Here is a 13,771-nt window from a genome sequence, read left to right as displayed (position 1 = left end):
TACATTCGGATAGCACTCCGAATGCACGCGAACAAAAAGGGAAGAAATGTGCGGTGTCCAAAAGGCCACTATTGCTTTGCGGACACCACTCGTTCCTGCGGGAGGCGAACGGACCGCCTAATGACTACAAGCATTAACACCTGAACCTGAAGTTTTTTATGAGGATAGGTAATTGAATAAGTGGGTCATGTGATGTATTGCAGAAGATACATAATAGTGGGTTGTTTGGCGTAAATACTCCGCTTACGGGCGGTAGCACCGCTTGGCTCCCGTTCGGATGCGGTATTCCCGAGCATACTCTGTAATACTCTGTAATACCGTGCAGAATCTGAGTGTTTCTCCCGCACACGCATGGTTTGTATGTCGTCCGTAAACACGCCCTGTTCTTAAAGAGTGAGTCCGTCCGAATGCGGAGGACACGTGGGCGTTTCTACGGACGATGGCCGCACGCGGCAGAACACCGTGGCGTGCGGACCGCTCCGTAAGAATGCGGGAATATCCGCACCGATCAGAATAAGGGCCAGAGTCTTGGCACCATTTCACTCTCAAGCATGCTGCTGTATATTGTGCTGTTCTCTGCTGTTTTGTGGCGGTGCTGTATTCATCTAAAGTGGCGGTTCACAAGCAGCACTACATTGTGTATTATGTGACTTACAGTGAGATATTCTTCTTTGGTTTGTATTGTTTGGTGCGCTTTATTCTAGTGTGCTTTGTTCACTAACATATGTAAGCCCTACAGTTTGTCTCCATGCAGTTTGAAACAAGCTGTACACCCTGTGTCTGCATGTGCTGAAGGGCTGTGACAGCTTATGCAGCCACAAAGGTAGCATCCGCTGAGTAAAATAAGTCACCTGGTGTGTGATAGACCGGTTGCCAGGGGGGTTTCTGGGTACTCTGCGCATATGAAATTCATCTCAGTAGTGCTGCACTGACTCCATAGGCCCCACCCACTTTGTTTACAGTGTAAAACCACATTTGCCAACAAAAAAGTAAAAAAAAAAAGTAAAAAGATTTAAATAATTGCATTTGTTTGTACACCTCAGTACGCTGAAGCACCCAAGTGCACATAAAAGTGGCTTGTTTTCACACAGTGTGGTCAGATAAAATAAAAAGAATAACCCAGTTTGTTCAATTTGTTCAAGGACAATTACATTACATCTTGCATCACAATTTTTTTTTTTGCCACTGCTTTGTGGCAATGTTTCATAGATGGGATGTAAGCTGCCATGTGTTTGTGCCACTGCTCTGTCGCTTAGTAACCACCCAACTTTCTGCAGCCTTTTGCACAAAGAGGGGTACTTGTGTATTATCACGGCTCCCCCAATTTCCATCGCAGGGCATTGTACAACCACAAAATAGCGTCGCATCGCATGCCATGCCATATGATCGCATGCGATGCGATGAGACGCGATTATACCTGATTTTTCATAGTACGGGCACCCAGACCCGATTTTACATTGTACACCCATCCTGATGGGTAATGACAATGTTAAATGCCCCTCCATTGTTAACGCCACCCCACTATCAATGCCAACCCGAAGCATGGTGAGCGCAGCGAGCCCGCGAGGGGCGTCGGTACGCGTCCTCCGACCTTTTCATACCCCCACTATCCACGTCGGCGTGGAGTTGATTTTATATAGTGTGGAAAGCGCAGCGAGCCACCGAGCACGAAGCGTGGCGAGCGGACGCGTAATACTTGTGAAGTAATGCACGTCCGCTCGCCACGCTTCGGGCTCGGTGGTTTGCTGCGCTCGCCACACTATATACTATTTAGTGGGGGTATGAAAAGGTCAGAGGACGCTTACCACCGCCCCTCGCGGGCTCGCTGCGCTCGCCGCGCTGAGGGTTGGCGTTGATAGTGGGGTGGCGTTAACAATGGGGGGGCATTTAACATTGTCATTACCCATCAGGGTGGGGATACAATTAAAAATCTGGTCTGGGTGGGCATTTAACATTGAAATCGTGTTGCATCGAATCGCATGCCATTATAATGGCATGCGATGAGACGCGATATTAAAATTGTACACTCATCCTGGGAAAAGCCTCAAATCAGGTCCATTGCATACCTTAATTAGTGGTATGTGATGCGACGCGACGGGCGCCGTGTTAATACACAAGTACCCAGGGCCGGTGCTAGGGTATCTGGCGCCCTCCTGCAAACCATAAAATTTGCGCCCTTTCACATTGCCATTGCAACAAGCTGCAGCCCGATTGTGGAAGTGTATGCAACATGCGATCCTATGGAGGATCTTGGGTGCATGTACATGTATGCATACACCATCTCAGTACTGTGTCAGCAAAATGTTGCAGGCACTAAAGGTGCCCATACACGCTGCGAGAATCGCATACATTATGGGCTAGATCGCATCGCACGGCATGCATGCAATGTGTGTGTGTGATGCGATCCGAAAGCAGTACAAAAAGTAGGGGCAGCACATACTTTTTGTACTGTGCGATGTGATGCCCGATTGCATTGTGTATGGCCACCTTTAGGCACATAACCCAGCCCATTATTTAAAAAGTGTCTAAATTAATATAAAAAAATCTAAATATAAATGTATAATAAAAGACTCACTGTTCTTTTGCTGTTTAACTCTTGTGCAGTCCCTCCTCTTCTATCTGTGTAGGCAGTACGCTGAGGACGCCATTACACCCCTCTCGTGACTGAGGGGGAAAGGAGGGGAGAGAAGGAGGAGATGGAAGAAGAGGGGAGGAGATAGAGGGGCGGAGTGTTGAGGACTGGCAGTGGCACTGGCACTGCACACTGAGAAGAGGGAAGGAAGGGAAGGCGACGCTGCTGCCTGTTCGTCATTTGTTTGACAGCTGACAGGCGCAGGAAGCAATGGATAGGGGGCGGATCCATGTCATCCAGGCCACAAACAGCGCTACATGCCTCAGCGCAAGTGTCCGTGAGGAAGAGGGGGCCGGTCGCAGGAGGAGGACAGTGGGTGCGCGGTGCAGGGAGCAGCTATTTATACTGCCGCCCGCCAGTTGTCAGACAGGCGCTGTGGGCAGCGTGCAGGAGGCAGTGACAGTGAGGGCTGAGGCATCTTTAGCAGAGCAGGGAGGGAGACAGCGCCTTTTCAGCCTGGCGCCTCCCTGCTTTGCAGGAGCTGCTGAGTGGGTAGCGCCGGCTCTGCAAGTACCCAAAGAGGTAGTCACAATTGACTGGAAATTAGTGAAAATTGAGGTTAATAATACTTTAGGACCTGCCCAAAAGGCCCAAATTATCTTGTTTAAGCTTTTTTTTTAATTCTTGGAAAAAGTACAAAACCATTGGAGGCTGAGCTACAACACCAAATCTAAAATAAAGGTGCCCACAGACGCATCAATTATCGAATGCGTTTTGTACTTTTTAAGCACAAATTGCATCTTATGTACAATTATTGGATGGTGTTTATGGGCTTGTGCGATGCGATGCGCGTTCCCGGGAGCCCGATATTGTATGTCGAAAAAAGTACGTGCTGCACGTACTTTTTAGACTACATCTGAAATTTAACATTACAAACATGGGTTCATCACATGCATCCAAGTGCACATCTCATAGCAAGCTGGAAGAAAAATTGTATAGAACCATTGTACAGTCAAAAACGCATAGCACAGTAAAATTGTAGCGTCTGTGGGCACCTTAAGACAAATTAGAACCAAAACCAGGAAAAACAGTCTAGTGCACATCTCTACTTGATAAACCTGTGGGACCTCATGACGGGTAACTTACTGTATGCCTCTCTGCGACTGCAGCTTGAGTAAGTCAAAAGACCTGTACACACAGGACGATGGGTGCCCCGTGCTGAGCGATCTGTGTGGTCCAGTGTTCTGGCGATCTGACTAGATTTTTGATTGCGTGCTGTCAAGTTCTAGTTAGGCGAGAGCATGAAAAACTTATGTCAACCTTCCCATTCTCGACCTAATGCTTGTGTTGACCTTTCGTCCCTGTCGACGTTAGCTATGTCGAACTATTTCATGCGTCGACCTAAGCCCCCTTGACCTTTGTATGGTGACCTTTATAATGTCAACCTAGCAACCGCATCCCACGTTAGCGATGTGTGTGTCTGACATTTATGATGCACACAACAGGTTAAGGAGGATATTTGTGTAAATATCTAAAGCTAAGGAGCTTATGTCTAAGCTAATGAGAATATTGATGATAATGAAGATGATGAGGATGTTGTTCAAGTCAACCAACAGTGGTGGTAGTTCTTGACCATGATAAAAAGAAGGTCATTGTAATGCCTGGGCATAATATTTAAAAAAACACAGAGTGTTAGTGATTTAAAGTCTCCTGCCATCTGAGGGGCAGCAATGTCCTCCACAGAGGCTTGTCACTGCTATTTACATGGAGGGAAGAGGCCAGTGATCTCCATTGTAGGACAGAGATTTCCTGACCTCTGTGACGTGCAGCTTGTGCAGCACCATGGGAGCCATAAGCCACCAGATGGTGACTGGGTGATCCAATGTAGTGCCATTTGCAGGACCTAGGGGTGACTGCAGGAAATGCCAGCTCTCTATTCAGATATATTTTTGTAAGTGCTATCATGTGGCCTTACAATAGACAATTACGTGTCTGGCTTATAATAACCTCTTCCTTTTAAACACCTGCTAAATGGAGTGAGTAGCTTCCATTTTTTACTAACATTTGTTAAGGCATCTACTAGTAAAGGATTAAACCTCCATGTTATATAATATGTAGTGAGTTTATGAAATACAACTTACAAAATTATAATAATATGTAATTAACACTCTTATCATCAACCTCCTCATGGTAATCAGAGGTCAAAATATTAGTTTTTGATGTACCAAACAAACCAAGCACTTCAGCTAAAAAATTGTCAGTCCCTGTTGCTGAAGTGCTTGTCTGTGCATGTACTATATAATATTCGAAAAAAATGACAATTCCATCCTGCACTATTTTTCTATTAATAATGGGCTGTAAATGGGGGGGTTATTTTGTATATGATTCACCGATTTACCAGTTTTGCCTCTATCCACTTGGCTTTTGCTGACTTACAAAAGAAAACATGCTAATAGGAAGATAGAGTGCAGCTTACTTTCTTGGACATCACTTTTGTACTTGCAACGCATACCTACAAGTGGATTGGAAACCTGTTGTTCTTTCTTTTTGCTGCAATCAGTGTAGAAAATGTACTGTTGAATCCATTTATTTGGCTGGGTCAGAAGCCACTGGGGAAAGCATTAATAAATGTTCAATTGTCTGAAGCTATTCCATTACTGATTAGGCACGATCACATCTGTGTTCTGTTTTCAGCTACAAACTTAATAAACCAAGAATAAAATCCTTTAAAATAAAGACACATTGCAATCATTGCCTCTTGCATAAGATACACAAGCCATGGATAATGCCATAAAAGAGCTGACCTTAAAATGAACGAAGAAGTGTTTTCTGTCTGAGGGTCTAAATTTTCTGCTGCAATCATTTTACAGCTTACGGAATAATAACCACTATCATTAAGATACATTACTTACTAGCGTTTTTACTTCCCATACTAACAGGGCCAGATTAAGGTCTGTGGGGGCCCTGTACAACAAACTTGTGGGGCCCCTATCACTAAAAGTGATATAATGGCAGTTATAAAAAATAGTAAAATAAAAAAGTAAAAATAAAATGATGCATTTCTCTGGTTTCCCCTGCTCCATGCACCCTGTCTTTTCCAGCCACATGTCCCTCCAGCTGCATGCCTCTATATCCCCTCAAGCCCCCTGTATCACTTATAGCCACTTGTGTCCCCTCCCAGCCCAGTCACCCCGTCCTCCTGCTCACTGTCCCCCTGCTGCTCGCTCACTATGTTACCTCATAATCCTGCTTAGTGCCCCCATCAAACCCCCTACAGTCTGTCACCCCACTCTTCTGCTCACAATCCCCCTACAGCCCCCTGTGTTACCTCATAATCCTGCTCACTGTCCAGCCACCTACACCCCCCACAGCCTTGTGTCATCCCATCCTCCTGCTCACTGTCCCCCTGCTGCTCATTATGTTACCTCATAATCCTGCTTAGTGTCCCCATCCAACCCCCTACAGTCCGTCACCCCACCCTTCTGCTCACTGTGCCCCTACAGCCCCCTGTGTTACCTCATAATCCTGCTCACTGTCCATATCCAGCCACCTACATCCCCCCACAGCCTTGTGTCATCCCATCCTCCTGCTCACTGTCCCCCCAGAGTCCTGTGTCACTCCATCCTTTTACTCACCATCCCAACCCAGCCCCTTGTGTCACCCCATCCTTTTGCTCACTGTACCCCCACAGCCCCCCTCTCCATGTACCTTACTGTTGGCTCCTCTTCCCAATGTGCTCAAGCCTCCGCAAGCCACAGTGAGCCTCTGCTCCTCCAGTCATCTCATGTCCTTCTTTGTGGGCCACCTGAGCCAGGGACACACACTGAGGGTACGTGTGGAAGGGGAAGGCCCAGAAGCTCAGTCACTACAGGAGTCAGAGGGGTCCTGTGCGTGTGGGACATGGGACAAGCAGAGGCATGCACAGCAGCCCTACCATGGCTAAGGAATTGTGTCCTTTAAGCTAGATAGATTTTTTTCTGCAATGTTAGCCGAACCAGAAGAGGGACACGGAACCTGACAGTTAGGGACTTTTACAGTATCCTGGCAGGCCAAACCTTCCGCTGTGATAAAGTATGTGGGGCCGACCCACCCTTATTATCACCCTGCATACAAAGCATTTAAACTTGTCTGACAATGAAACCCATTATTTCCAATGGCACCATGCTGACTGTTGCTGATACCTGTGTTCAAAAGTTTTCAGGTTTCATTTTTTCTTTCAATTTTTTTTTCTCTCTTCAATGCTTTCACATTGGGGTTTATTTACTAAGATGGGAGTTCAAGATGGGATGTTGTCCATAGCAGCCAATCAAATTTTACTTCTTATTTATCTAGAACCTTTTAGAAGATAATAGATATCATAGCAACATCCCATCTTCAATAGAACTCCCATCTTATTAAATAAATCCCTTTGAGATCAATAAAGTAACCTATAAAGACAAGACAGATGCAAACGGCCCATAACTAAGGATTGGTCAGGATGGCTGTTGCTTTGTAGAGGTGTCTTGATTCTTCATAATCAGAGGGAGGGTGCAGAGCATCCCATGTCTATTGGCAGTTCCATGTGCCTGATTCAGGTTCATTTGCAAAGGACATTCAGTTTGCTAATGGACAAAAACATGTGCACTGCAGGTGGGGCAGATGTAACATGTGCAGAGTTAAATTGGATCATGCAGCTAATGCACTTCCTGCTTCACCTCTTACCAAGGTGACCAAGGATTATCAAGCATGCCACCACGTTGAGACTGTTGGTGCTTCAGCAAATGTGTATGCACTTGCTGATGCCGGCAGCAATGAAGCACTGGTAGCCTCGACGTGGTGGCATGATTGTCTATTTGGTCAGTCTCGGGCCTGCAATTTCTAGTGGCAGCCCTGCATGGTTTTACAGTATCTGTTGATGATTTATCGTTAAGTGAGCTTTGGCAGTGCATGTGACTCAGCATGTAAAAAAAATGGTACTTTTTTAGTTTCAAGGCACCATGTTTCGCTACGGCAGCCTAGCGTAGTCAGTGTAGAGTCCCCGCGGCAGCCTTGCGTAGTCAGCGTAGTCACCGTACTGTTCCCGTGAGCTGCAGCTCTGTCCCCGGCATCCCTGGCAAGCATAGTGAGCGCCTCTCATACAGCGTGTCCTGAGAGCTGAAGCTCTGTCCCCGGCGTCCCTGGCAAGCCTAGTGAGCACCTCTCATACAGCGCTGGTAACCACCAGAACCCCAGCGGATGCCGGCGGAGAGGCGCTCCATCTGCCTGGGGTGCATTAGCGCCTCATACGCAAGTGCGTCTCAGTAATTCGTGCGGCTGTGTATGGCAACCGTGCCCCTGTCCGCTTCAGGGAGACGGTCAGGGTCAGGGTTAGGGGTTTGGTTGCGCGCGTGTCTTGTGCACAATAGGGGGTGTGGGTTCAAGTGCATCTCATGCACCATAAAGGATGCATTTGCCAGTGCTGCATGTTACGTACTGGCAAATGCCTCCATTTAATACCCACACTATCCACATCAGCCTGAAGTGACCTGTTCATACCTCCACTATCCACGTCAGCCTGAAGTGACCTGTTCATACCCCCACTATCTACGTCAGCACATAAAATCAGTACCTTGATATTATGTGGCGATGGGACGCGGAAAACGAGCCTGAAGTGTGGCAAGCCCAAAGCGTGGTGAGCACAGCTGAAAACAAGCCCGAAGCGTGGCAGGCCCCACGAGGGGATGCGGAATACACATAAAGTAATCCATGTCCCATCGTGGGGCTCGCTGCGCTCACCACACTTTGGACTCTTTTTCTGCTGCGCTCGCCACTTTTTATAAAATTGACTCCACGCAGACGTGGATAGTGGGGGTATGAACAGGTCGGGAAGATGCGTACCGCATCCACTCGCCACGCTTCTGGATGAGATGGATAGTGAGGGTGTTTCAGGAACACATTCACACCTGTCATGTCAGGCAGTTTAAAAATGGTCAATGGTTCCCACACAATGTAATAAGCGGTGACACACCGCTGACTGACTACTGCCTAAACTCCAGTACACACAGTCGCAGACACAAGCTGACTACACTGACTACGCTGGCTGCGGTAACAGGTACTTGTGTACAATCATGGCTCCCACGATGTCCATCGCATAGTAAAAAATCGCATCGCATCGCATGCGTCGGCGTGGAGTTGAGAATAGAAAGTGTGGCGAGCGCAGCGAGCCCCGCGAGGGGACACGGATACCTTCACAGGTATACGCGTCCCCTCGCGGGCTTCACAGGTGTCCGCGCCCCCTCGCGGGGCTCGGTTGCTCGCTGTGCACGCCACACTTTCTATTCTCAACTCCACGCCGACGTGGATAGTGGGGGTATGAAAAGGTCGTAGGACGCGTACCGCCGCCCCTCGCGGGCTCGCTGTGCTCGCCATGCTTCGGGTTCGCGTTGATAGTGGGGGTGGTACAGCCTGAAAAATGACATTTGGGGGCCATTGAACATGTTTGATACTAATTTCAATGCATTTGGATGCATTTCTGTTAAAAATCGCATGCGATCAAATCGCATGAGATGCGATTGCATGCAATTTTTGAAGAAAATAAAAAGCATAAAAACTGCAAAAATCGCATGCCATCGCATGCCACTACATATGGCATGCGATGGCATGCGATGGGAGCCGTGAAAGTACACAAGTACCCGGTAACATGACGCTGATGCTGACAGGGACACTATGCTGACTATGTAAGCAGCGCTGCGAAACTACACAAGTACCAAAAAAATGTTCTAAAGAGAACCAATTATTGGTTTACAGTAATGGTATCCATTTTAGGCAGAATTCATAACAAAGGAGACAGACTAATTAATCAGTTGAATTAACTAATCAGCCTATAAAGCAACTAGACACTGCTGAAATGCCTGAGGCAAGAGACATTGTCAATATGACATTAGGCCAGAGCAGAGGCATTTTAAGAGAGCAGGGGGCCCATGTGCAATGCTCTGATATAGCCCCCCATCTACTGCGCATATGCCGTCTCCGGTAACATAGCGCCCCTGACGCATTCCCAAGGACACCTCTATTGAGCATGCGTTAATTTTCCCAGTGATTTTCCCCAGTGCACTGCCGATGCCAGATTGATGGTGATTTAAGTATTAAATGGGTGCACAATGTGCTGTGTGTCGCCCCCCCTGGACCCATTATAGATACACCAATGGGCCAGAGGCATTTTAAAAGAGGAAGAGGCCCCTCTGCAGCCTCCTTCCAGGCCCCTTCTCTCTACCCAGTTGCCAGTAGCAATGACTAGAACTATAGTGATGTGTTAGAGTTTACGGTGCTTTCTACTGTACTGTGCATTCAAAATCCCAGCATATTATCTACTGTGCATTCAGGAAATGCGGGGAAATGGCTGCCACACTATCTTCCCTTTGATTTTGTAGAGCTGCTGCTCCCAGTGGGGGACTCCTGAGAGGTAAGTTTTGAAGAACATGATTTGAAGGTACAGTAAGTGTGTGTGGGCCCATGTGCACAGCAAACCATGCACCTATTATAGTGTAGATACATCACTGCCTTAGGCCCACATTTATAGCTTTCATTGGTGTTACATTGAAACAAACCATTGGCACACCACTTTTTTAAACATATTTTTGTATTTTTCTGAGTGATACGAAAGGGCTGTAATTATATAGTCAAGATAAAAAAATACTTTAACTTAACATTCCTTCTTTCAGTGACTGAAAACTATACAATGAAAGCCTATAAGAAAGGAAAGAATAGAGATAACACGATTGAGGGATAAAGCAAGCGCACATCGTGACCTGCTGCCGGTATGAGGAGTCAGACTTTTCAGTCTAGAACCTTTCAGACCAATTCAGTGGCTCAAAACTTAGTTTAAAGGAAAAAATCAATAAGTAAGTGTGTCACGTTGCTAGCTGCGGTATTAATATAATAAGAAGAAGCTTCACATGCAGGGAGGGTCATGCCCTTAAAAATGTTTCAAAGAAGTCAAAGACTTCAAAATGTATCTGGCGTCTGGAGAGCTCTTTAAAGTCCATAGCTGCTTTGGACAGAAATTATGGGCCTCTGCCTGTGGAGTTACATTCGCTTTCCAATTAGAGGAACATAAAGTATTATATTTGAAAATTAAATGTCAATGCAAAATAAGGAGAACATGTAAATTACAAATACAGTAGCAAACATCTGTAATAATTGGCTGGTTTATCTGTTTTGCATATATATTAGAGGATAATAATTAGAGGACAATAAGCGACTTGCTTGTAAAGCATACCTCCCAACTTTTAGACGACGGGGTATAGGACAGCTGCACACTCCCGGAAAAGGGGTGTAGCCTCTAGAAAAAGGGCATGGCTTTGCAGGAATGGCTACAATTGTGAGGCCATGCCCCCGTTCCACGTGGGGGCATGGCTAGTGCTCTGTGACTATTTAAAAGTATGGGGTCACTCAGACAATTTTGTCTTTTACATGAAAACTGACTTTTATTCATCAAATGAGTTGCAAAATTAATAGAACATATAGTCAAGAAATTGGCAAGGTTAGAAATGATTGTTACTTTAAATAATAATTTTGTCCTTCTAACATTGCTTTTGTCAAATAATGCTCCTTTTGCAGCAACTTTTGGCATTCCAACTGGTAATTTGTTGAGGTAATCTGAAGAAATTTCACCCTACGCTTCTTAACCACCTTGCACAACTTGGATTGGCTTGATACCATCTGGTCAAGCTGCGCCCACAACAGCTCAATGGGGTTGAGATCTAGTGACAGAGGCATAGGGAGGGCGGAGCCACAGGAGCACGAACTCTGGGAGCCGATACATCAAAGGGCAGCGGAGCCGTGCAGCCTGCTCCCCCGCTACCTCCCCCGCCATAGGCACCGATTCTGAGCACCCACGGGCCTGCCCGAGTCCCGCCGCCGTGTGACCAGTAAGCAAACTTCTGCCCTGCTGTGCACAGCATGCCCCGCCCAGTGCGCACACTTAGGCGTCCCCACGCACACCCGCCGGCACCAACCTCCCCCTCCCCCTCCCTCTCCCTCGCCCGCGATCATCATCACACAGCACGTCGATGCCCGTCACAGCCTGGGCTGAGGAAACTGCTGCAGCATAGCGCGAGGAGGCAGCTTGTTCACCCCAACAAGTGGAGTGGAGTAGGCTGGCAGGAGCAGTACCACCCTGCGCCCAGTATCTGACTCCAGTGAGTCCTGTCAGGCTTTTCAGTTCTATAATGACCATGTGAAAAAATTGCTAAAATCTGTGCTGAGATGTGTAGTTCCACTGTTACAGTGGAACTACATGTCCCAGCATGCCCTGTCACCGTTTTGGCAATCCATTACATAAAAGCTGTGGCAGGGCATGCTGGGGCATGTTGTTCCAAAACAGCACTGACTCCAGTCCTGTCAGGCTTGTCAGCTTCTATTTTCTTGGGGTGCTTGCCTGGTGTCTGGCCATGCGCTGACAGTCTGAGTTCCATTCTATAAGGCTCTTGTGAAATCATAAAAGGTTAAGTAAACCCAGTGCACATTGCTTGCCTTATTTTGGGGCCACACCCCTTCCCCATGAAGCCATTTCCTATATTTTTGGCTTGAGCACCCACCAGCAAAAACATAAATCGCCACCTATGCTGCTCGCTCCCTGCTCTGCATGGCTAAGCTCAAATGCCCTGTCCGCCACTATTAAGTCTCCCGCTGGACTGCTAGCCAATAGTTGCTTGCGGTCCAGCAGCCAATCAGAAGCAGCATTGATGGCTGCTGGACCGCTAGCGCCTATTGGCTAGCGTTCCAGACTTAATTGAAAATAGCTGCAGACAGAGGCAGCTCAGCCGGGCAGAGCAGGGAGCAGGCGGGGGTCCCCCTTGGCAACACGCTATTTCAGTCCCCCTTGGCAACAAGCAATTTTAGCCCCCCCATGGCAACGAGCAATTTTAGTCCCCATTGGCAACAAGCTATTTCAGTCCCCCTTGGCAACAAGTTGCTTTAGTCCCCCTTGGCAACAAGTTACTTTCTCCCCCCCAGCCAAAAAAAATTCTCCCAAGAAGGGGAGAGGCGATGGACTGCGGTCGCTGCTGGCTGAGCTGACAGGCGACCCAGGCAGCAGTGAGCGCTGAGCTGTAGCTACGCCACTGGCTGCAAGCTAAAATGCATTGATCAATTCATGAACTAAAACCCCACTATTTGATTATATGTGATTTTTATATATATATAAATTGATAAAGTGGCACTTCATTCAGGTTAATCAGCAAGTCTCGGAAGTAACAATAAATCGGTGCCCGTAACTCAGTCTGGGACCCACTGCATAGGAATGGAGACAGTGGCACTCGTAAAAATGAAAGGACACCAGAGCCCTGGATTATTTCTAATGTTTCAAAGTCAGTGTGGCTTCTTTATCAAGGTGCAGAAGACAAATACCACATATCAAAACACATACCTTTATGTCTTTCTGGACCGTTCAGATTCTACGCCAGCGTCCAATCGGGACGTACTACGACTATGCACTTTTCAGCAAGGCTACAGGTGATTTGCAAGGGAACACCCAGCATTTTCATGGGAACGCCCATGCCGTCTGTCCGGCAAACCCTCTGGCCGCAATACATGGCCGCACGCACCCGGCACATGCACATGTGCAGAAATGCACACAAATGAAACTAAGCATCAGACCGATTAAACATAATAACCCCTATACAGTACACAGAGCTCTTCATACAGTAGTTACTGCAATCTGTGGACCTCCTGTATGTATATGCCCAGTGCTGGTGCACTTTAGTGTCCCAGGCACGCGCGGGGGAGGCGGTCATCCTGCCTACGCTGACTTGCTCTGGCGCATGGTCCACGAGAGAGGGGGAGTGGGCGCCGGAGCAAGTCAGCAGTGGCAGCACCACCGCCACTCACCTTGCTCCACTGGGGAAGGGGGGTATTGTGCAGCCGCCGCTGACCTGCTCCCAATTGCCGACCTCCAGTGGCCGGCGTCCCCAGGCAAATGCCTAAAGATGCCTAGTGGTGGAGCTGGCCCTGTATATGCCTTCTTATGTTGGTACTGTATGTGCTTATTTTTATGGATACCCTTCAAAATGTTTCTATAGGGAACACGACCTATAGTTACACCTTTGACAATTCCACATCTCTGGGTTTATACGAATAATCTTACAGGCTCACTATTGAGAATTCTAAATAAGCTTTAACAAATGTTTAAGGGTTCAAAAGATTTTTACCTAGAACTTGTACTGTGATTCTTGGCTTCAT

Source organism: Crinia signifera, chromosome 7 (assembly GCF_055691185.1).
Source record: "Crinia signifera chromosome 7, ASM5569118v1, whole genome shotgun sequence".
Taxonomy (NCBI): Eukaryota; Metazoa; Chordata; class Amphibia; order Anura; family Myobatrachidae; genus Crinia; species Crinia signifera.
The sequence above is the reverse complement of the archived record's forward strand: the minus strand, read 5'-3'. Positions refer to the sequence as shown.